Genomic DNA, 24,986 nt, shown 5'->3' on the forward strand with positions numbered 1-24,986 from the left:
GCTGCTGCACTGTAAGTCTATTGCATATATTATATGCAAGTTGCAGCAAGTTACTTATAGGGGCTGTGGGGAACATCAAGATAAATGAATGGGTGCATTAGGCTGAGCCAAGTGTAATAATGAAGATATGTTTAGTCATCAACCATTTTAGACACTCTGGGAAGTACCTCCTAGAATTAATGGCTCATTTGAACTACTTGGCTCATTCTAAACGGCACCTCCAGCACACCTTCCCTTTATATTGCTGCTCAACATTCATCAGTTTTGTGGGCCGATGCACTGCCAAATATGCTACATGCAGCGTTTTTAGACAGTTTCAATAGATTGGCTACTTAAAAGCATTACAGTAGTTTAAATTGGCCTTTAATGAAATATATTCAAAAAAATAATAAAACATTCTGGCTGTTTTCAAATTAGTGCCCTGAAACAAGCATGCAAAAAGGGAAATAAGGAGAATTTGAGCCTCTAGATATGTTTAATGGCAAGTAAACCTGAATTATGAAAAGGTAAAGTTCATGCTCCCAGTTATTGCTCTCAGTACAGAACCCTTTTTAGAGTTTTTGGTGATGTCTTCATATTTATGGCTCTGGTGGTTTTAGTGATTACAACACTCAAGTACACACTTCCATCACTCAAGTAAAGAACAATGAATGGTGGAAGGGCAGAGGGAGTACTGGCTGTTTTCCCATACCAGAATTTTTCAGATGACTGCAGCAGTTATCAGAAGAGGAGAGAGAAAGGGAAAACCCAAATTTAGAAAAAAAAAATGTTAGTTCTAGATACAGTCGATAAAGTGTAACTTTTTTTGTCCCCATCTGGAAACAGTTTCATTAATATTTAAATCATGTCATGCAGATATGCTAAGTAAATTGGCTGACTACATAAAAAGACAAATATGTGACTTCAGGATTTTTACAACACTGTTGTAAGTAAGGGGTAAAAGCCATGTAAAAAGGAGCTTTGAGCGCCACCTTCTGGCTAAAGAACAGGATACATAATATTTCATATTTAGAGTATTATATGGTGTTTTTTGTAAAACCTATAAAAAAAACAAGAAATATGTAGAATACCATGCTTAATACTCCCAAGGCATGCTTTGGGTCTTTCATTTTCACCTTTCATACATTTTTAGCACTCAGAAGTTTAAATTAGCTGTAAAGGAAGTGATGATATGACAGTCTGATATCCATAAGTGGTATAGCATTTAATATTATCATTATTATTTTTACTATTATTAAACAAGATTTATACAACAACAACATAATATGTCACGCTGTACATTAAAATGCAAATGACAGACAGATACAGACAGTGACACAGGAGCAGAAGACCCTGCCCCGAAGAGCTTACAATCTAGTAGGTGGGGGAAGTAACACACAATAGATTGTAGAGGAGAGAGTCAGGTTAGTGGAATACCAGAGAGCAGGATGTTACAGTAGTCCAGACGAGAGATGATAAGAGCATTCAAGGAGTTTGGTGGTCTCTGTAGACAGGTAGGGGCGGATTTTGGAGATGTTGTGTAGGGGAAAGTGACAGGACCTTGAAATGTACTGAATATGGGAGTTAAATGAGAGGGCAGAATTGAAGGTGACGCCAAGACAACGTGCCTGAGGGGAACAGCGTTGATAACAGTTAGAAACTTGGTTGCTTCTGTGATGGGTAACACGGTCTCAATGGCAATTACGATGGCAAGTGCATGTGAATTAACGTGTGGAGAAATTGTGTTGCAAAATCTCTGAGATTTTTTAATCCTAGCACAGGAATGGCATCTGCATGAACAGACCCTGAAAGTAAAATACCGTTTTAATGGTAAAATAAATGTGTTTCAGGATTTTAAGCATTTGAACAAATATTTAATGCAATACATTACTTAATGTTATGCTGTGCTGAAAATAAGGAAAAAAAAGTTAGTTTTTTTGGCAATCAAAAATATATTTAAATGAATTATATTCAACATCATATAGAGCACATTGGTTCACAGTAAACAAATTAAATAGGTCAACCCCGAGTTAGTTTCACTGGGATGTAGGACCTTTTTGCTAGACACAGATATCCCTGAGAGCATAAAGAATTATTAAATTTTTGGTAACATCTCTTAACCCGACGCATTTTGCCTATTGGCTTCCTCTGGGCATTTTGTGATGAACGTTATATACTGTCCATAAAGGTAATACAGTAGTATATTGAGTTGATATAGTAAGTATATTAAAATATACACAAGATGGGCGCATGCGCCGGCGTCTATAGCAGTGAGCTGCTAGACTGCTGGGCTCCCTCAAGGCTTTACATCTGGCTCCCACATACACAGACCCAGCAGCTTTTGTGATTGCTCGAGTGGTGAGAGATTCAGCAGCAGCAGTGGCAGCAGCAATAGCAGCCTTTTCATCTGCCCTGCCATGGTGGGAAAGAGTGCGGGAAGAACTAAAAATCGGGTCTCCCAACCGCAGGCCTCTCAGGAACAGGCTAAATTGGCGGAACACCGGGCTCTATCTCACACAATTCGATCACCGCAAGTGGAACTATCAGGAGTACAGAAGGCTGGCCAAAGTAGGAAAAGAGGCACGGATGCAGGGGAATTGAAGGGGACATCTCCACCTTTTTCCCTAGAGACTTCCTTGGAGGGTTCAGACTCTCTGGGTTTATCCCAGAGGGAGGCTTTTTCCCAGGATCAATCACTATTACACAGCCCTGCTCCTTCCTCTATGAGCAATAGAGAATCTATGTTGTCTGCTGATAACAATCCCATAGAGGAAAGGCCTGCTGTAAGATCTGAGGAGAGTTCACTTTCTATAACTTTGACTCCACTATCTGAGAGTGAATCAAGATTATATGCACAGTTAGCAGTGCTTTTACTTTCTGAACTGGCAAAACATCTACATCTATTACTACTGAATTCAGAATGACATGCAGAGGTTTGGAAGTAGAAAAGAAGCCATGGAGCAAAGTCTTGACAATAGTCTCCCAAAGTAAAGTAAAGATTGGAAGCCAAGATATAGGAATTACAGTACAAAATTGATGATTTGGAAAACCGTTCTAGACGAGCAAATTTCGCATCAGAGACTTACCAGAGTCATTTAAAGATATATCAGCTGTGGTTAAGCAATTTATAAAGGGAAAATTGCCTGACATATCTGAACTTCACCTTGAGATTGACAGAGTACATAGAGCATTAAGGAAACTTAAATTGGATGGTCCCCCTAGGGACATATGAGTAAAGCTTCATTATTACTCTACAAAGGAAATGTTAATGCAGGCTTTAAGAGGACTTGATTCAGTGATGATGAAAGGAGTTCCAGTTCAAATTTTTTCTGATATTTCACCTTTTACTATACAACGCAGGAAAGCTCTGAAACCTCTAGTCCAGGCTCTTAGTGCTCAAAAGATAAAGTATCGTTGAGCTTATCTATTTCGCCTTGTTTTTCAACATCAAGGAAAGACATTCTCTTTTATTTTCTATGAAGAAGGGGAACAGTTATCACAAAAGCTTGATATATTATCCTGTTTATCTGTTCAGCCATACTCGGCAAAAGCAGATCAAGTCTCTTTATATTCGCTATGGCAAAAGATTGGCCAGAGTTCTAAAAAAGGACTAAAATCAGTTGAAAGACAGTGAATCAATGAGGAGTTGATTGTCATTTGATTTACTGAAATGTTGGAGGAAATGGGGTGTAAATGGGATGTAATATGATTATATCTGAAGAAGGCTGGAAGAGCTGAGGGGGCAATACATGACCTCACTGTGGGAAGTATTACTGACAGGGAGTAACTTATAGTGGACACCTGTTGGTTTCTCCCTATAATTATGGGACAAGGATATGCTCCTATAGATTGGGATACTTGGGTGGGGGCCATACCCCCGGAGGTAAAAATGGAATTGGGGTTTGCTTGAACCTGATAATCCGAAAAATTAAAAAAATTGAAGAAAAGGTATTCTTTTTTGTAGTTTTATGTGGTCTTATGTTGGTTTTTTGTGTTATTGTGTTCCCTACCTCTTGTTCCTGGTCTGCTCTTTTAGATACCTAAATAAGAATAAGATTATGATTACGTTTTTCAAATTGTTTTAGAGATGATTGAACCTCAGAAAACTAAAGAAAACTCAGAATTCACCACTTCCTATAGCAGTCTTGACCCATAATGTCCAAGGCTTTAATTCCCCAATTAAATGGGCAAAGGTTTTTCATTATTTTTCAATAATTTTCATTATTATTATAATTCCTTCAAAATAGATATATTGGCATTATAAGAAACCCATTTTTTAATTAAATCTATGGCACGTCTATTCCATAAAAGATTCTCTACAAACTATCATGCATCATCTCATAAGAAAAAGAGTGATGTGCAAGACAACTTACCTTTTTACCCCAGGATGTTATACAGGATCCAGAGGGAAGGTATTTGTTGGTACGTGGATCAATCCTAGGGCAGAAGGTAACCGTCGCAACATATTACGCCCCTAATCAGAATCAGATTAATTTTTTCACTTCTTTACTATATAAAATTGACTCTTTTGCTCAAGGATCGTTAATAGTGTTGGGAGACTCAAATTTAGCTTTGGATCAAATCCTAGAAAAAATTAGTACCTCTAAAAATCGATGCCCTCCTAAAAAGAGTCATAAACTATGTAATTTACTTCAAAAATATGATTTTGTAGATATATGGCAAGAAATGAACCCCACTAAAAGGGATTACAGTTTTTTCTTTGCAGCTCATAATCAATATTTACAAACAGACCATATTTTGTTCAGACTAATCTAACCCCTTTGGTATGAAAAGCAAAAATTCTCTCAGTCCCGTGGTCAGATCATTATCTGGTGTTCATGAAATGAAAGGGACGAAATATTCAAGTTGCTTTCCGATGGAGGCTTAATGAGAGTCTGATATTAGACCCAGTAATACAAACTGATATAGAAAGTTCAATTTCTGAATTTTTCACTTTTAACCAAGGAACACAAAAAAAAAAAAACATAAACTTGTAGAGAGTAAAATGAAAGAGTTCCATTTGCTACAAAAGAAACATAAGTTAAACCATGTCCTGGTAAACTGTAATCAAATTGAAACCTTACGAGCTGAGGTAAATATGTTATTGATGACGAGAGCACACAAATCACTGAAATGGGCGACCCATAAATTGTACACTTGGGTTGATAAGCCAGGAAAATTATTAGTTAATAAGCTCAACCCTAGACCTAAAAATGACACTACCTAAAATTAAAACAAAAGATGGTAAAGTGACCCAACATCTGTAAAAAATCCTAAAGGCATTTGAGGAGTTTTATTCTGCTCTTTATTATAAACAACAGAATATAGCACAGGCTGACCTGGATGCTCTTTATGATAAACAACAGAATATAGCACAGGCTGACCTGGATGCTTTTTTTTTTTAAAAAGACTAACTTGTAAAACTTAAACCTAAATATGTGGAATTAATGGATAAACGCATCTCAGAAGAGGAAGCACATAAAGCGCTGAAAACTAACAGTACTCCTGGGCTAGATGGTTTTTCTTATATTTATTATAAAACATTCAATACACAGTTGATTCCACATATGGTTCAATATTATAATTACATTCCTCAAGGCAACCCTTTACTTGAGGAAGCCAATCGAGCCTATATTAGTGTGATACCAAAACTGGGAAAGGATGCCTCAGAGGTCACTAAATATAGACCAATATCTTTAATTAACTGTGACTTGAATTTATTGACCAAAATCTTATCGATGCGATTGAGCTCTTTTATAGGGGAATAAATCCATCTGGATCAGGTAGGGTTTATCCCTTTCAGACAGGCATCTGATCAAACTAGACATACAATAGATTTAATACCAGTAGTACATGCAATTTGGATGGAGTGAATAAGAGGGAAGCAATGCCTTTTTTGGCCATAGATCTTCAGAAAGCATTTGACAGTATTTCTTGGACATATATGTTTAAGGTTTTATCTATAATGGAATTTGGAAATTATTTTGCAAACATATTGAAGGCACTATACGATAAGCCAATAGCAAATTTAGTGCTGGGAGGCTTTAATTCATCTACTATTAACATTAAGAGGGGAACAAGGCAAGGATGTCCGCTTTCCCCGCTCCTATTTGCTTTAGTACTAGAGCCCCTGGCGATGGCAATTAGGGAACTCCCAGATATTAGGGGAATATGGTGTGGTACGAAGGAACATAAGTGCGCTTTATTCGCTGATGACATCTTGTACATTTCTTCCCCTCATATCAACCTACCCAACTTGTTTCAAATCTTGGACAAATACACAGTAATATCCAGACTCCATGTTAATTGTCTTAAATCGCAAGCATTGAATACCAATTTGCCGATTCAGCAAGTTAAAAGGGTAAAATATAATTTCAAATTTATTTGGGAAACCCAATCTCTACAATTTCTAGGAATTCAATTGTTTACCACATATAACTCACTATTTCAAGCAAATTATATCCCATTATTCAAAAAAATCTTTGATGATCTGAACAAGTGGACCATAACACCTCCCTCTTGGCTGGGAAGAATAGTGGTAATCAAGATGAATATTCTTCCCCGTATCTTATATTTGTTTCAAACATTAGCGATTCTTGTTCCTCCCCCATATATAGATAAGCTGCAGACTAAGGTAATGAAATTTAAATGAAGCAAATCTAGTAGGATCCGGAGGCAAACTATGCTGACACCTAAGACTCAAGGTGGCTTGGGAGTACCATCCTTCAAGCATTATTACTTAGCGGCCCAAATATCACAACTCTTGCAATCTACTTTGCGAGGTATTAGGCCGCAATGGGTAGAAGTTGAAGCGACAGCTACCATAAGAGGAAGTCTATCATCCTTAATGTGGATTCCAAAGAAATTAAGACGATAAAGGAGATGTCAATCATTAAACCATTCTTTGATACTGTGGGATAAGACCAAATTTGTGCTCAGAATATGCCCCTCTTATAACCTTATGGAATACCCTGGAATTTTCCCCAGGGGAAGATAGAACACAATTTTATTGGTGGTGTAACAATGGATTTGAGTTTTATGATTTATGATAATATAGACAAACGTGTATGTTATGTTTAGAACACTTGATGAGTACAAAGTACAATCCAATATAGACAAATTAGATCCTTTGTATATTCAAAAAACAGCTAAGTTGAACACCCTCTACACCTTACATAATGTGAAGGGTGTTAAACATAGCCAATATATAATATATGCTACCTTAATATTAACAGTTAATAAGTTGAAATACATGGAATCCTGGAACAAAGACTTAGGTAAAATTTTTACTAAAGAGGAATGAAATGATTTGGCCTATTGGTACAATATTACATATGTGGTGGTCTTGCCCTGTTGCCCAAATGTTTTGGGATAAAACCTTCAATAAAGTGTCGCGGGTGATGAAAAGAAGGGTAAAAGGTACGTGGATCGTAAGGATCGTGATCTGATGTGAACTTTTGAAACTGATGATTTTGGCAGCTCGGATCACCTTAGCTAAGTCTTGGAAATCGCCCGATATATACGAATGGACCTATTCAAAGCCAAAATGGATTGGATTATGACTAATGATAAAAGGATTCATATTCTTAAGAATACTATAGACAAATATGAACTGATATGGGAACCACGGAAGAAAGTGTGTTCAATTATTTTGAATATTTAAGTACAATAAAAAAAATGGAAATTTATCTGGTATGACTTTCCCTTTCCCTAATGTGTCTTGTCATGTCTTAATTGTTTTCGTAATTTTGTGGTCCTATGAGTTATGGTCAGATTTAATTATGCACGATTCACATGTTACCTTTATTTGTAAAGATAAACACAATTTACTAAAGATTATTTATTCATAATGATGATAGCATTGCCACCATTTAAATTGAAAATTTGAAACCGAATTTGAATTATAATAGGATTAATATTTTTAATTTTCACTGAAGATTGTATAATAAAGAAACCATTCTATATGGGTGGGTTGATTGGACACATAAAGTTATATAAGATAACACAAAAATATATGGCTAATTTTAAGGAATAGGATTCTTTCTAGATGTGTTAATGTTGAGTAGAATCTTAAAAATCACTTAAATGTCCTTTTTCACTGTTCTTCAGCTGGCTAAAAAGAATAGCACTGTTGTCTGTTGGTATGTACTGACCTATTTTTATAATGTACGGTTAACAGAAAAGTCCTAATAGGACAATATTGTTTATTTTTTTTCTTTTTGTGTATAATGTGTACATTTTTACTTGTTTAAAATTTAATAAAAATCATTGTAATAAAAAATAAAAATATACACAAGATAGGCACACATGAAAAGTGTATGCAGAAAATTGTAGTCATAATTCTATACAAACAATATTTTGATAATGGTAAAGCAAGCAGCAATAACTCAATGCACAATGTTGTAGTTCTAATATGGCTGTAATGACTTTGTACATGGAACTTGGTATTCATTAAATAAATATGTTTTTTCTCTCTACAGACATATGTGTGTAACTAATTGCTTATATATTAATAAAATAAAATCTTTATTGATTAGTTTAAATGTCAAAGTGTTAATATGATTGTTTGGAATTTTTATATTGACACGTATAAAATAACGTAAGGATCTAATTAAAGGATAAACAGGCTGTTTTGGATCATGATTGGAATGTAATAAGCTTGGCTGTTCAGTAGTAAAGCAATGCGTTATTTACTCACTTTTAGATGATAGCAAAAGTTCTCACTCAGGGCTTTCAATATGATGTCAAATGTATGAAAGGTTATTCACATAAAGTGTCACTAAAAATGAAATAGGTATATACAGAGTGACTAATCACTGAAGTAAACTGAGAAATGCCCAAAACAAAAAAAAACACACCTTCAATCCCGCAACGCAGTTTATCGGTCCAGAGGTGTCTTCCGTCGGGGCCTGCGTCGTACTGGTATCCGTCACCAAGCCGGGCATGCGCAGAGGAAGCACCCAAGAGCCTTCTGGGATACCTGACGTAAGTATCCTGGGAGGCTTTGCGCTCCCATTCAATCTCAATCGCCTAGGGCAGAGGTCAGCAAACTCCAGCCTTTAGGCCAGACAAAGCCTAGCCAGTAGTCCGACACGGCAAGTGTCAGCAACTCGCGGCTTCAGAGCCACATGTGGCTCTTGAGCCTCCTTGTTATGCCTCCCTTACCTATTTACCGCGGCCGGCGTTAACACTACCGCCGCTGGGGTAAGGGGACATCCCTCTTCTACATGCAATGAGCAACAACCTTATTATTTCCTGTGTTTTTCTTTATTCGTCCCATGCAAATACCTTTTCTTGGTTTGGAAACGATAAAGAGGTTAAACAATGAACACATGACACACGGCATAGAAGATTTTTTGTACCTTTGACCAAGTGAAGCAAGTTCCTTTAAAGGCACATGTAGTGATTCAACATACACTTTTTTTTACTTTTGGATAGAGAAGCCATGTTTTTATTGTTGTTTTGCGAGAGCCTCCCAAAAAGAGTTGTCCCCAATGCAAGAGGAAATGTTCCAATGGCGACAATTATAAAAAAGGAGAATTCCCCTCATGCTACATGAATTTCCTCTAACTTACTTTTGTATTTTTTGGGACAGGAAGTGAAAGGAAATGGTCTCGATACTATACAGACAGCATAAAAGAAAAAAAACAGAGATTTTAACCCATCTATGCTCCATACCAAAAAAAGGTCTGGCTATACATACACAGTATTTTAAAGTGCAAAAGTGCACCTTTTATGAAGGACATAAGCTACCATCTGTGACCATAAAGTGCTAGTTTAGCTTGCTAAGCATTTTGTATCTGTCCACCCAGCTCTGAAATACACACAGCTCTACCACACAGCACAACCCTTTCTGATAGGACAGTAGGAGACCTAATTTTAACACTACTGTATTTAGGTAACACTTAGGGTTCTTATCCCTCCTCAGCAGGGGTGTAGTGGGGTGGGCACGGTGTAGTTCCTCACCAGATATGATTTCAATGTAATTCACTTTAGGTAACTTTCATAGATCTCCTTCCATGTGACAAGCTGCTTTAATACTTAATGTTTTCACATTTACCATCCCTTGAAGCTGGGACTCTCCTGCCATAAAATCTCTCCGACATGGTTAGGGCGCTTAAAGATAAAAAAGTTTGGTGTTAATTTATACAATAGTGCTGAGCCCATGTGCTTCTTACTTCTGTGACTCCAGTGACAATTAGGACCCCTGAACCTCCTGTCATCCCAGTGTGTTCCAGCTTAGTTTGTGCTACTGTGTTTTTGCTTGCTGCTTCTTTCACTCTTTTGGCACCTGCTCTGTTTTTTCAAAGGGCTGCGATGTGGGAGTCAATGACTGTAAAGTCAATTATCCTTAGTAGGATGGTCTGGTGAACACTGACAGATCTTTAGACTCATTGAAAAAGAACATACAGATTTTGTGACTTTTCAGGCCAATTCAATTCCAAATTAAATTTTTTTTATAAAAACCTTTATTTCAATATAAAGTAAAAACAACAATATTGGCTATATAAAAACATATGAAGTGAGCAATATCTCCTGTACAAACACCAAAAGTGATGTGCAAGTTGTCAGGAGATCTACAATTTTGGTACAAAAAACAATAAACAATATATATATACACACATTTATATATATATATATATATATATATATTTTTTTTTTTTTTTTTAAAGGAAATATGCACACATAACTTGACAATTAGTAAAACTTACAGAGATGCCCACATCTATCCAAACATCACGGAAAAATCAAGGCAAAGAAGGGCAACAAGCCATGAAACAACTCTAAAAGGCTCATATCAACATTTAAGGATGATTTGGAGGAACAAGAAAATAAATAGGTCAGATAAATCGAGGTAGGTTAAATTGATTGGACATTAGTTAAATAGAGATCCACAATGATTATTTTGTATTACCTTAAGTCAACCATGATGTATTTAGCTAACTAAAATTCATGATCTTTTTAAATGTTTATAAATCAAAATGTATGTGCATGTGAAATTTATGTGCCAGTGTAAATTTGATAGTTACTAAATATCATGATTATGATCATGATTAATGTGATAAAATATTAAAACCAATTAGGTTTAATTAATTAAATAATTAAATAAATAGTACCCTAATTAAAAATACAGATAAAACTGTATTTCCTGGTCATACATAATATTACTATCATCAATTATCAATCAATTATCCAATTAGTATATAGAAAATCAATTTATTAAATTCATAAACTATCTTCTTAATAGTATCCTATTGTTAATTGATATAACAAGCTTTTTCCTATTAGGATCATTGTCTAATTGATTAATCATAGAAAAGAGGGTGTTCAAATTAAAGAAGAAAGCTTACCCCTACATCTAAGGAAAGAAAACACCCCCAGATGAAAGGTAGCTCACAGTATGATGGTTGCCTATTCAGTAAAGAAGAATGTATACAGATAGTTACCACCCATTAGCATGAATTTAAATAGCCAGATAGAGTGCCTGCAAACACCAATCAGAAAACATCAAAAAGATCTTATCTGTTTTTCCGAAGCTTACCAGACTGAAAGGAGACAAAAAGTATTTTGTAGTGACCAGAGCAAGAGGGGACACCGCAGGTGCTCTCATGCCCAGCACCGCTCGATTTTGACAGCATTCCACGTGGGGAAAGTCCGATGTTTATGTCTCTTTTCCGCGAAACGGGTCGACAACTTGCACATCACTTTTGGTGTTTGTACAGGAGATATTGCTCACTTCACATGTTTTTATATAGTCAACACTGTTTTTGTTACCTAATATTGAAATAAAGGTTTTTATTTAAAAAAATTTAATTTGGAATTTAATTGTCCTGAAAAGTCCCAAAATCTGTATGTTCTTTTTTCAATGGTTCTAAAATAGGGATGTGGCTCTTTGATAAGTTGGATAGAAGAGTTTTCATATCTCTCTAATAGATCTTACCACATCCTCCCAAAACTACAGTACCAAACACCCACTGCTTGGACAAGGAGTCTGACCCTGGTATGGGACATTTTTAGTCCTGAACATATGACATAAAAAAGTATAGAAAATGCTGTATGTTCTCTTTGGTGTATAGAAATCAAATTCTTCTAGATATTTTTTTTTTCTGTGTAGCTTGGCCAATAAGATCTACTTTTTTATTTGGTAGTTAAAGTGTAAATCATTGATGACTATGTACTTCTATTATTTGGTTCTCATTGGCCTGCTGAATATACAATTTGTTTTATCAGTCCAATAAAGTGTAAAGTGTGAACTGTTAATACCACCAAAACCATAAAGCTGCTTGTGCACTCTAAAGTGTTCTCTCAAACAATGTTATCAGGAAGTGTTGGTGAGAAAAAGAGAAAGTGCAAGTGTTATATCCCACAGATACACGATATGTAATCACAGGCTGGGCAAATAGGAGTCCACTCCCCTTTGATTATCCATTGGGGCTATTCTTTCGAGTGGAACAAACTAAAAAACTTATACTGGGGGTGGCAATGCTGCTTCTCCTTAAATACAGTATGGTGAGTGAGCATTATAACACTAGGGGAGGGTGTCACTGGCAGAATCACCTGCTGAAAATAAAAAAAAAGAAAACTAAAGCAGCCACAATATTTAAAGACTGGTAGATTGGGGAGCAACTCAGGCCCAGAGTTCCATTCTCACCCTCAAAACCCCTAAAAGCCCCTTTTTTGTGAAATAGTTTTATTGATTTTAAGCAAATAAAATAACATACAAAAGACAAGATACAAAAAGAGGGGAGATAAATTAAAACGAACAAGACAGGTTCATGTCTCTAGGTACAATGCACATATTACCCGTAAGCCCGAAGACAAATAAATCTCCAATTATATGAGGTAAGTACGAAATTGAGGGAAATCTTTAAACCATTCCCAGGCCATCCAAGTCATCTTAAACTGTTCCAACCAGTCGTCACCCTCTGCAACTAATTGTTCCATGTGGCTGATTTTTTCAACTTTTGTGAACCAGTCTTTAATAGACGGAATCGTCACCTGCTTCCAATACCTAGGTTTAAGAACCCTGGCAGCAGTAAGAAAATGACGAAGCACATCACGTTTGATGGATTTAATGGAACTCAGAATCATGGACAGAAGAGTCAGTTTAGGACTATTGGGAACATCAGAGCCTGTACATTCATTATACAAAGTAATAATGGTTTCCCAGAAATGGCAGATGGCCAGACACTCCCACCATACATGTAACATGGAGCCTTTCTGGGTAAGGCAACGCCAACATCTGTCTGAGTGTGCTGGCGATATACGGTGGTGATCCACCAGGACAAAATCTTATAATTTGTTTCTTGAGCTCTGCAGGTGAGAGTAGGTTTGTGGGTAAGAGTAAAGGATTTCTCCCAATCACCTGCTGTTACTGGTGTGCCCAATTTAAGTTCCAAGCAACGGGTATTTGTGGGGACACCTGCAGTGGCATCCTGATTGAGCAGTCTATAAAGAATGGCAATTAAATGAGTGGGAGGAGTGGGCATGGGTGGTATACGGCCATTGTGGGGAATGTCACCTAGGTAGGGGTATTCAGAGGGTGACCAGATTAGAAAACCTGCTGTATGCATTGTTGGGGGGAAGGCCGGATTGTCAAAAAGTGGCGTCATGGGGCCTGGGCGTGTAGAAATTTTTCCCCCTCTGATAAGATTGACCCAAAGTTGTTAAAGACTGGACGTGAGACCGGGTATAGACGTATTTGTGCCAAGGAGCTGGTGGTCTATCCAAGGGAGGGAACTTAAATCTACCGGGGAGAGGGATTCCTCTAGGAGGACCCAGCTCTTCTTTTCCTTATTGTAGAACCAATCAACCAATTGGACCAGTACTGATGCCCTATAGTATAGCAATATATCTGGGGCCCCTACCCCACCCATCTGCTTAGATTTTGCTAAAATATGATAAGCTATGCAAGGGCGCCTAGCTTTCCACAAAAAGGACCTGAAAAGGAGATCATCAGCATACAGAGGTAATTTGTAGTGACACTCACCGACTCCTCTAATATCTGGGTTATTTCGTAAAGCTACAGCCAGATGTTCCATAACCAGGGAGTATAACAAGGGTGATAAATGGCCAACCCTGCCTAGTACCTTTCATATACTCAAAAGAATCAAAGAACCATTGACTCTTACCTTAGCTGATGGTGACGAGTATAAAGCTGCTATCCTCAAAATCATGCCAATACCAAGGCCCACCTGACAGAGCTCTGCATACATAAAGGATCAATTGACCCTGTCAAACGCTTTCCAGCGTTGACCTAGAAAAGGCACATTGGGACCTTGGGCGCCTTGGCATGATGGATTAGGAGAATAGTTTTGAGGGTGTTATCCCTTGCCTCTCGCCCCTGGATGAATCCTACCTGGTCTTTTTGTAATAAAAAGGGCATATGTTTAGTGAGTCTATTGACGATAATCTTAGAGAACAATTTAACATCCGCGTTGATCAAGGAAATGGGTCTATAGTTAGAGCACAATGTGTGATCCTTCCAAGGTTTGGGAAGAACTGTAACATGGGCTTCTAAACTTTGTGCTGGAAAGAGTGTATCATCAGAAATAGAAAAGACCTTCATCAAAAAAGGAACTAGATTAAGCGTATGAAGTTTATAGGATTTAGGGGTAATGCCATCTCTTCCACTGTGAAAGGGGATTCTAAGAATGACACCACCTCCGGGTCTAATAATGGGAGAGATGTCTCATCGATATAATTTTGGAGAGCAATGGGCGTGACCGGGTTCGGTTGGAGTTGATGTAAGTCTGTGTAATATTTATGTAATATTTGCAGTATATCTTGAGAGATAGATGTTAAATCTCCCTGAGCTGCACAAATTGATGAGACATAGGTGATAGGTGCTCGTGGATGAAGTCCCCTAGATAACAGTCTTACGCATTTTTCACCATATTGATATATCATTTTACGAAAACGGTCCCTGTAACGCTTATATGCCAAATCATATAGCTCTAAAAGGTGGGTTCTGGCTGCAGTTAATTCTAAAAAGGTGGAAAACAGAGAAAGGACTGGGTTTTTTGTGGCTATACTTCAAAATATGTTATAATATATGTTTTAATATATATACTTATATTCCATATAAAAAGGTAGTACAATATTATACAATGTTAATAACAAAAACAAAGAAAAACGCCAGGTTTTATTCTAACGCTTTTCACCCACCAGGCTGCCTCAGGGAATATGTAGAGACCTTTTAAATGACTGTAAAACAAAGAAAAGTAGAATTTCAATGTTTATGCGTTCACATATAATGTACAAAATTAGAAAATATACACATGTATTTTATTCTATATAATATTATAGTAACATACAAGTATACAATGCATTCACAATTACCAATGCTTTACGTATATAATGAATATTCATAGTAGTAAATGCTTATGATAACTAGAAAGTACAAAACAAAACAAAGGGTATGTATATATTAGTCTAGTAGGCAGGTGTTACAAGCAACCAAACAAAGTTTTAGTAAAGAACTTACAATATGGTGGTTCATTAGTGGTGTTCAGGCATTCCTTAAGATATGAATTTGTTTCAAAGTTATTATAAAAGATAATCAGGTTCAAATTTTGCGGGTAATGGTTTCAAGATAATCTTGTTCAATTAAACACCAGACATCAGAAATATAGGATGTAAAGGTGATAGCTAATAGTGGTCAGAGTGAATGTTTGGCTTTAATTAAAAGTGAGTGAATAGAGGTGGGTTCAAATTATAACATAAGTATCAGATATATTATTGTTATTTGTAATGATATAAATGTTGGTTAATAGGCTTTTTTGACTTTCTGACCGGCCCTTTTTTAAACCATTTTTTACACACTGCTGTGTCTGTGTGTAGTACACTATTATATTATTACCCTCTGTATTAATGGGGTATTTGTGATATCACGTTGGGAAATCCCTACGGTCAGTGTATCAGATACATACACAAATATATATTGTCTCTGCCCTTTCAGTTATCTTTGCTGATCTGCACCCTCTGTCTAGTTACATCTAGCATAGGTTAGGCATCCGATGGTCCATAGGTAGCTGAGGTCCGGTTGCATTGCAGATTAGTGTGATTGCTAGGGTCTAAGTGGTAGTGCAGATAGATTGTTCCTGAACTCCAGAGACTTGACCTACATCCCTGCAATCCAAGATCACAGCATACACAGCCCAATTGCCGGTTGGAGGATCTCCTTGCTGCTGTTTTCAGAATCATCTCCTCAGGACATCTTTGCTACAATCAACTCCAGAGGCCTCTGAAACTCATCCTGACACTGATCATAACTGGAGGTATTTGTGGTTATAGGCTGTATACATACCCCGGTATATCTGTGCACAATTCTCCTCAGGACTCTGCTATGTACTCATTGATGTTTATGGATTGTAAATATTGTTATTACTGTTTTGAGATATAAAGCTTACAAATACTGCAACCTGTGTGTTCATTTAGCTGCAATGGTTAATTTTGTATGCTGGGTGTAGTGGTTCCTCGGATGCTGTTTTATATTAATTCTGGTTAATGTCCCAGGAAGGGAGCCTCTCTGCTAACAGAGACCCTGTCCTGGGTGAAGGCACTGCCAACTTTATTAGTATCCCTACTCTTCCACATAGGATGGCCCAGGCCCAGGATCCTCTCTGTTATCTACAGGTTAGCGCCATAGCCTGGTTTGTGACATAACAGACAAATACACACATAGTAGGTTAGGTTAAAAAAAACATAAATCCATCAAGTTCAACCACTAGGGAAATAAACATATCCCAGATATAAAACCCTATAAGACATAGCTGGCCCAGAGGAAGGCAAAAAAAAACCCTGGTACAATTTGCTTCAACAGGGGAAAAAAATACCATGATTCCATGAGGCAATCGGATGTTACCTGGATCAACAGTCACTGTTATTTTTACTTTAAAGCCTTAGTACCCAGTTATATTCTGTGCTTCTAGAAAAACATCCAGTGTCCCGTCCATTCTTAAAGCAATCTATAGTAGTTCCCTTATCCAATCTATAGAATCCCTTATCCAGAGCTTAAACTTCTTTTCCTCCAGACTCAAAGAGTGCCCTCTTGTTCTTTGTATTGATCTCAAAGTGATTAATGAGGAAAAGAGTTCTCTATATGGACCATTTAAATTTTTATACAGGGTGATCATCCCCCCCTCTGGATGCGATCTTTAAGCCAGTTCTCTATCCATTTACAGATTGACTTTTCTAAACCTATCGACCCTAACTTGCATGTTACCTGTCTGTGGGGTACAGTGTTAAATGCTTTAGCAAAGTCCAAGTACATGTTTATGAATAATCATTTCATATAGTTACATAGTAGGTCACGTTGAAAAAAGACACAAGTCCATCAAGTTTAACCACAAGGGAAATAAGCATATCCCAGATATAAAACACTATGGACATAGTTGATCCAGGGGAAGGCAAAAACCCCCTGGTACAATTTGCTCCAACCAAGGAAAAAAATTAGTTCCTGATTCCCTGAGGCAATCGGATGTTTTCTGGGTCAACAGTCTCTGTTACCTTTACTTTAAAGCCTATATACCCAGTAATGTTCTGTGCTTCTGGAAAAGCATCCAGGGAGCATCTGAGGGAGCCTATTCCACATTTTTACAAACCTTACAGTGAAGAATCCCTTCCTTATCCAGCGATTAAAATTCTTTTCCTCCAGACGTAAGGAGTGCTCTCTTGTCCTTTGTAATGACCTTAAAGTGAATAATTGGGAAGAGAATTCTCTATATGGACCGTTTATATAATTTAAAAAGGGTGATAATATTCCCACTTAAACGTCTCTTCTCAAGGGATTCAGTTATCAGATTCATCAACTGGACTGTATTTTCCATATGTGGTCTGACCAATGCTTTGTACAGAGGCAGTATTATGTATCGATCTTTGCAGTCTATTCCTCTATTCATACAAGAACGTATTTTGCTAGCTTTAGATAATGCAGCTTGGCATTGCATGCTGTTATTAAGTCTATGATCTACCAGAACCGCCAGATCCTTTTCCATTTCTGACTCCCCCAAATGTATTCCCCCTAGACAGTATGAAGCATGCATGTTGTTAGCCCCCAAGTGCATTACTTACATTTATCAATAATAAATGTCATTTGCCAATTGGCTGCCCAATCAAACAGTACAACCAGGTCTGCTTGTAGATTGTAGACATCCTGTTTGGACATAATTCCATTACATAGTTTGCTGTCATCTGCAAACACAGAAATGGTACTTTTAGTCCCAAACTCTATATAAATATATTTATAAATTTGTTAAACAGTAAAGGTCCAAACACTGAAACCTGGGGTACACCACTGATAACCTTAGGCCATTCAGTGTATGCATCATTAATCACTACTCTCTGGATGTAGCCCTAATTTGCACATTAACCATCCGTGGGGTATGTGTCAAATGCTTTAGCAAAGTCCAAGTACACTAAATCAACTGCTATTCCACTGTCTACCTGTATACTTACTTCCTCATAAAAAGAGAGTAAATTTGTTTGACAACTTCTGTCTTTCTTGAAGCCATGCTGACTATCATTTATAATATTATTTTCTAGCAGAAACATGTGAGAGAGCATTACTTACCAGATGGCTAGGTGGCTGCAAGGTATACTAAGGCTGTCAGATCAGAGCAGTGGTGAGTGTGAAGAAATGCATGGAAAAGAGATATAAAGGTAAGCCTGTCCCTTATATACAAGTTAATAGGGGCGTTGTATAAGCGTAAGGCGTGACGCCCACACATGTGTGAGCGATGAAACTGAAGCTAGTTCTGCCCATAACCCCATGCCCTGACCCATTGGCTAATCGAGCCGCCCATACAACAAAAATGCGGCTCGATAACCCAAAGTAAAACTATGGGTTAACGAGGGAGAAGATGCCAGTCACACCCAGAGCTAGTGATTTCTGCCTGTGACATCTGGCTCATGCATGCCCTGTCAAGTAGGGCTCTGGGTCCCTCGCTAGTCAGTGAGGGCAGGCACAGGGGGAGGGGGAACACAGCTGTAGGAGGAATGATTGTTGTAGTAACTCAGGGAAGACACTGTGGAGAGGAGGGAGAATGGGAGTATGAGGATGGCGCTATGCAAAGATGATTGACAGGCATGATCTGTATGGAGATGGGAGAGTGGAGAGGAGTAAGGGAGAGCAGGAGGTGAGGGGGGGTGACAGGAGGGATAGTGAGATGTGTGAGACCTGATAAAAAATGAGCATGGATAGATAGATACATGTCATAAACAGACTATCGAATGATAGAACATCACAGACTGAACCAGAAGTATATTATGTATCCAAAAGCATACCAGCCACAGTACAACAGTAAAATTAGCCAAAAATGTAATATTATTTTAATTTACTTTGCAGCACTTTATCTAATCAAAGAGATAGGCCTGACACTTGACTAGCTGGATCTATGTGCATGTAAAATTATTCTAAAAAATTCTAATAAAGGTATCAGAAGACAGGGTTTCTTTGTGTAGAACCTCTAGGTTTTGGATTTTAAGCATTGTGTTTTGTAAATCTTTCAACCTGATGTGTTTAGGTCGAGCCCTGCTGGTTGAGAACCCCCCCGAAGCATTGCTTTCATTGCCTCCCATTGAACAAGAAGAGGAGTTGAGTCTTCTAGTAATCCTTAGTGGTAGGATGCAAAGTGTGCCAAACATCCAGTAACCTGAGTTCACATAGTTTAGTACGAAATTAGTTTAGCTTAGTGTTACATATTCCCGCAAGTCCAGGTCACCTGTGCCTCCTTCTTGTTCACCTTCCTTGCAGCCCCCTGCTGCCAGCACTATTTCTGCCCCTGGATCCAACACTCTGTTTACTTCCTGCTCCAAGTCAGATGATTCTCTGTCAGCTGCTCCCTTGCCTCAGAGAACCAGAATATTCCGCAGACGTGCTCCCTCTGCCGGCCAACATCTAAATAACACCTGAGACCATCCCAGCAACAGCACTCCCTCTGCTGGTGGTATGGATGTCGGCAGCTCACTTGATCAACGCCCATCCTCCCTTCTTAAGGAAGTGACCTGGCAACAGGAAGTTGCCTGACCAAGGAGTACCTTTGGCTCTGCTTCCAGGTTACTGTTGTTTATTTCTATTGTTCCTGATTCTCTGTGTACCAACCCCAGCTCATTCCTGACTACTTCTGCTTGCTGCCCGTCCTGACCATCCTTGTTCGCTTAAGGGCACCTAAATATTTAGTTGGGTGAGTATAGGGAGGCTATTGTGTACATCCTGCCCCAAATGGTTACCTACCCTGAATACCGCTGAGAAACTCAACCACCTGAATCAGAAGAGACTTGTAAAAATGCAACAGATCAGGGTTGGAACTTTGGTACCAGGTGGTATAATAGCAATTACAAATAGATGGGAGTTTGTTGGTTTGAAAATTAGTTTCTTGGAGTAGGAGAATATGAACTCTAGCCTTGTGTTGTGCATATAGTATCTGGGATCGTTTATTAGGGCTGTTAAGGTCCTTCACATTGAGGGTACGAACCCTCAGGGGTTGGGTTTGGTGTCCTTGTGAGAACATTTACAAATTCAAGTGCGTTATATGTGGTTGGATAAGGGAGAGGAGAAGGGAGGTAACTAAGGGGGTCACAGAGGAGAATGAAAGACTAGGATATGAAAATATTCACCAAGCGGACGGGATGGGCTAATTCACGTCCGCGGGGTGGAAACCTAACTTGGGGACCGAAAAGGAAGTATATCCCAAAAAGGACGGTAGGCCTATGTGGGGGAAGTGTCAGCTGATAGCGGGACCTGTCCAGTCTCGCCCCAGGGAGACCCCACATACCTAAAACATGGGGAAATACATTTCTCATTACAGTAAAAAACCCTTTGAAACTGTAAGTAACTAACAGCAGCAAAAACATTAATACCCGTATGAGCAAGAAAACCAGAAACCCCCCTGGCAGAGAACATTCTACAAAGGGGGTAAGTAACACATCATCTATGCAAGATAAATAAATTTGAGGACCACAGATTACTTAACAACAATATACTTTTATGTTACCAATCCAGGTCGCAAGGAGTAGGAGTAATTACATAAGAAAACTCCACTCTGGAAAACAGAAGTAAACCCTCCATGTCCTTGTGCGCATATGATAGAAAAAAAGAAAGAGGAGGGGAGGTGGTTCTTCAGGCTTGTGAATAGGTTCCAAAGTAGATCATCGATGACAAAACATAGGCAGTCACCCAGACACAGGCAAAAAGGAAAAAAGCAAAGAAAAATGAAGCAAAAGCAAGAAAAAGGAATTAAACATCTCCCAAATATTACCAAAACTGGAAACAGCAGATGAACTATTTTCGGTCTCCAATGTCCAGGAAATGAACAACATGCTCAGGGGATATGGACCGCTGACAAAGTCCCTTAAGTGGATGAAGAAGCACCAGGAGCTGTCGCCAGAGATGAAGGAGATGAAGGTGGTTGCGTTGCTGGTGAGGAAAATGGTACTTGGGGACTTCGGTATGGAGTAGGCATCACAGATGGTAAATCCAGGAGCACCAAAGGAGGCCAATGCAGATCTTCAAGAAGTCGGGGTAGATGGCTGGCGAAAAATGTGGTTCTTCCCCCCTCTTCGGATAATAAGGTGAAAAGGGTAACCCCATCTATAAGGAATGTTCCTTTCTTTCAGGACCTGCAATAGTGGTTCAAAAGCCCTGTGAAGGTCCAACGTGAACATAAATGCTTGCTCCAGCATATTCAATGGAAGCAGCCTCCCTAGCTTTTCTCATAATGTCCTCTGTAATGCAGTAGAACCGAATTCTACAAATGACATATCTTGGACGTTTGGCATCCTTCCTGCGTGGGCCAAAGGTTCTGTGTACACGGTCAATTTCTAAATCCACATCCAATGGTACATTCAGCAACTTGGTAAAATAGTGCTCACTCCAGAGGCTAATTCTGAGTAAGGAACAGTTTCTGGCAGCCCCCTGATATGATTGTTCCGGCGGTTGCGGTTTTCTATATCATCAACAAAAAGAGAGATGAAATTTGCGCTTTATGGCGCTCCAATATTTTTCCATGGGAGGACACCAGAGTGGAAAGCTCAGCACAGGTAGATTTTAGTATGGAAGTAGTGTTGGTCACCTGCTGCAGGGATTTCTGAATGGCTTGAAATTCAGCTTTAGGGGTCCTTAAGCGGAAAAAGAGGATGAATCCTTAAAAAACGGTACCTATAAAGCTTGGTCCGGCGGAGGTGCAGTATGCAGGCCACTCTCCCTTAATTCTGAGTCTGGTGACACGTCTGCTACTTGAGGCCACAGCTTCAGGACCTGGTCTCGTGTGGCCCGCGTGCCTGGAGTGAAAAAGCCGCCGATTCCGTTCCGGGTGCCGGAGCTGCCCGCATCCTTTGTTTTCTGGTTCTCATTTGTTTTTGGCCCCATCTGAGGTGAGTACAAGGCACCAATGGTGCTGATATTAACAGGATTCCCCTTAGACTGGACGGAGCGTCTCACACGGCCATCGGCTAGCCACACCCCCCTAAAAGCCACTTTTGTGCTAATATTAAACTCAATACTATGGCACAACCATTTGCACAATTTCAGAGTACGACACAACCATTGCATACATTTTGGCACTGAGTGCTCCATGCCCCTCTTAACCTTGTCCCTGTACTTACCCCCCGCATTCTGTCCACTGATTCAGGCAAGTTCCCAGATATGAGTATAGTGAACCACAGCCAAAACAAATATGAGACTAGGTACTATTAGGAAAGTACAAACACAAATGGTTGTTTACTGTTCTTTATGAACATTGCTGAATACAATTATGACAGATCCAGTGGCATATGGCTTGCCCATAGCTTTAGGTATACCTTTTTAGTTAGTTCAGTAACCAAACCCCTAGAAACAATTAAAGCACAAAAGAAACTTGTGGCCCAATCCTGGGTGAGAATAGGAAAATATGTTTTTGTGGTTCTATATCAAAATTAGTTAAAAAAACAAGGAAAAATTGTATGATGAACCCATTTAATAAACATATTAATCTAAATATAGCCTTGACAATCTCTTCTTTAAAGTACATCTGTCTAGTATCAAACATGTTCAAAAAAACAAATATCCAAAGGAAATTATCAGTGGGGTTAGGTAAAACCTAATTACCCAATGCATTTCACACATGGCTTCCTCAGGGCATATAGAAAGTTTGGAAATTCAAGCCAGCTAGGTAAAAAATAATGGAATGTAAAATTGTAGATTACAGAAGTGAGAATTTTTGTATGTCATTGTTTACACATATGTGCACACAGACATTTTTAGATGTGCATGAAATTTGCAATGAAATGTAAGTGGATACCTTGTGTGATATACCCAATCAATTTGGATGTACTTTTAAAAAGATTTCGTGTGGAAGTCCTTAGAAGAGAAGGTCAGTTACAATAAGATATTGAATTGTTGCGGGAAAATGTTTCATATAAGCAAAATGTCTAGATGGCATCAACGCCATGCAGCATGGTGAAGTCAGAGGGTCAGGTCAGAAACAAATGTTGGTCTCTTAGGGTAGCAATACAATCGGTGTAGCGAAAGGAGGAAGAAAGGGATAGGTGGGGGAAAAAAGAAGGGAAGTCGTAAAGTTAGATATTGGAGCTATACTTGTTCCTAGGAGATATCAACATAAAATTCAGTGTTATTTTCTTATAGAGTTAAAACATTTGTGATGTTGGTTACCCTAAAAATATCCTTACTTAAAGGGACTATATAATGCTGTCAGTGATTGATTTTTTTTGTATAAATATGTTTAGCTTGATGTGATTTATCTGATCATTATGTTTTAAAACTTTGTTGGTACATTGGAGTAGCCATATTTGTGTATGACATTATTAGGTTATTTTCCCTGTTTTCCAGAACTATGCAATAGGTGTACTTCAAATAAATAAACAAATAAATAAAAACAAATCAGAGTAGATCCATTTGAGTTTAACTGATTGGGGAGTCACTGATATGGAAAGAGCCTTCCATGCTCTGGACAGAGTAATTTGTCCCGCCAGAAGCATCTAGTTACCAAATTTTGTGGTGTATTTGGCCAATGTAATATCAATTTTGCTCAGCAGGGCACATTCTGGGGTAAAAGGAAGGGCTAAAAAGAGACCACCATATATGTTCCATATCACCTAGTTTACCACAACCTAGGGAAGCATTTAGACAATTTAGTTGGGACCAAATACCAATGCAACATAATCTTTTAGTTCATTTCAACCAAATTAAAATTAAGTGAAACCTTGGAAATGTTACAAGCAATCTTGATTCACTCCAATCCCCAGGTTTTATCTAGGTCCCTTTTCCAAACTTTCATGTAGAGTAATTTAGAAGAGGGTCATCACACAATCATGTAAAAAAAAATTACTTTTAATAAAATTAAATAAAAAACACAAAAATCAGCTTAAACAATACTGTGTAGTAATTTATTTTTCTAAAACACCTCCCTAGTGTGGTAAATTTTAAAACAGAGTCCAACGTCACATACATATAGACAAAACCACATAAATATATTTTGTATTATTTTGTATTGGATTGGATACAGGACTTTGTCTAACATCAATAGCCATGTTTTGTCTAGATAAGAGATTAAAAACCACCCTCATGTCTTTGGACACATTAGGGTGGATTTCACTGTACAAATAATGTTTTGTTTGTAAAACTTTTGCACCTCTATTTATTTATTTTTTTGTTGTTATCTTCAAGTTCCTTAACCACCTAACCAATAAGCCCGACCTTGGTACGGGCTAAAAAAAGTTACTATTTTCGATAACCCCGAACTTTTCTCACTGTATGTAAATACAGTGAGAAAAGTTCGGGTTTATGGATCACTTACCTGGTCCCGCTGCGATCGTCCATCCGTCGTGTTCCAGCGTCGTCCTCCAGCGTCGAGTGTCCTCTCCGGGAAGAAGAAGCCGGCTCACTTCTTCTTCTAAGCCGGCCGGCTTAGAAGAAAATGCCGGCCGGCTTCTTCTCCCTGCGCAAAAGAAAAAATCGCAAAAAAAAAAAAAAATACTCACCTTCTCCCTCCGCTCCTCCGGACACGTCT

General features: G+C 38.3%; 1 long non-coding RNA gene across 1 annotated transcript in view; it reads right to left on the minus strand.

Annotated features, from left to right (window-relative positions):
• Positions 1-24,986, minus strand: part of LOC140343731 (uncharacterized) — a 554,400-nt gene that overhangs the window by 107,393 nt on the left and 422,021 nt on the right. The gene's annotated exons all lie outside the window — the stretch shown is intronic.

Source organism: Pyxicephalus adspersus, chromosome Z, assembly GCF_032062135.1.
Source record: "Pyxicephalus adspersus chromosome Z, UCB_Pads_2.0, whole genome shotgun sequence".
Lineage (NCBI taxonomy): Eukaryota > Metazoa > Chordata > Amphibia > Anura > Pyxicephalidae > Pyxicephalus > Pyxicephalus adspersus.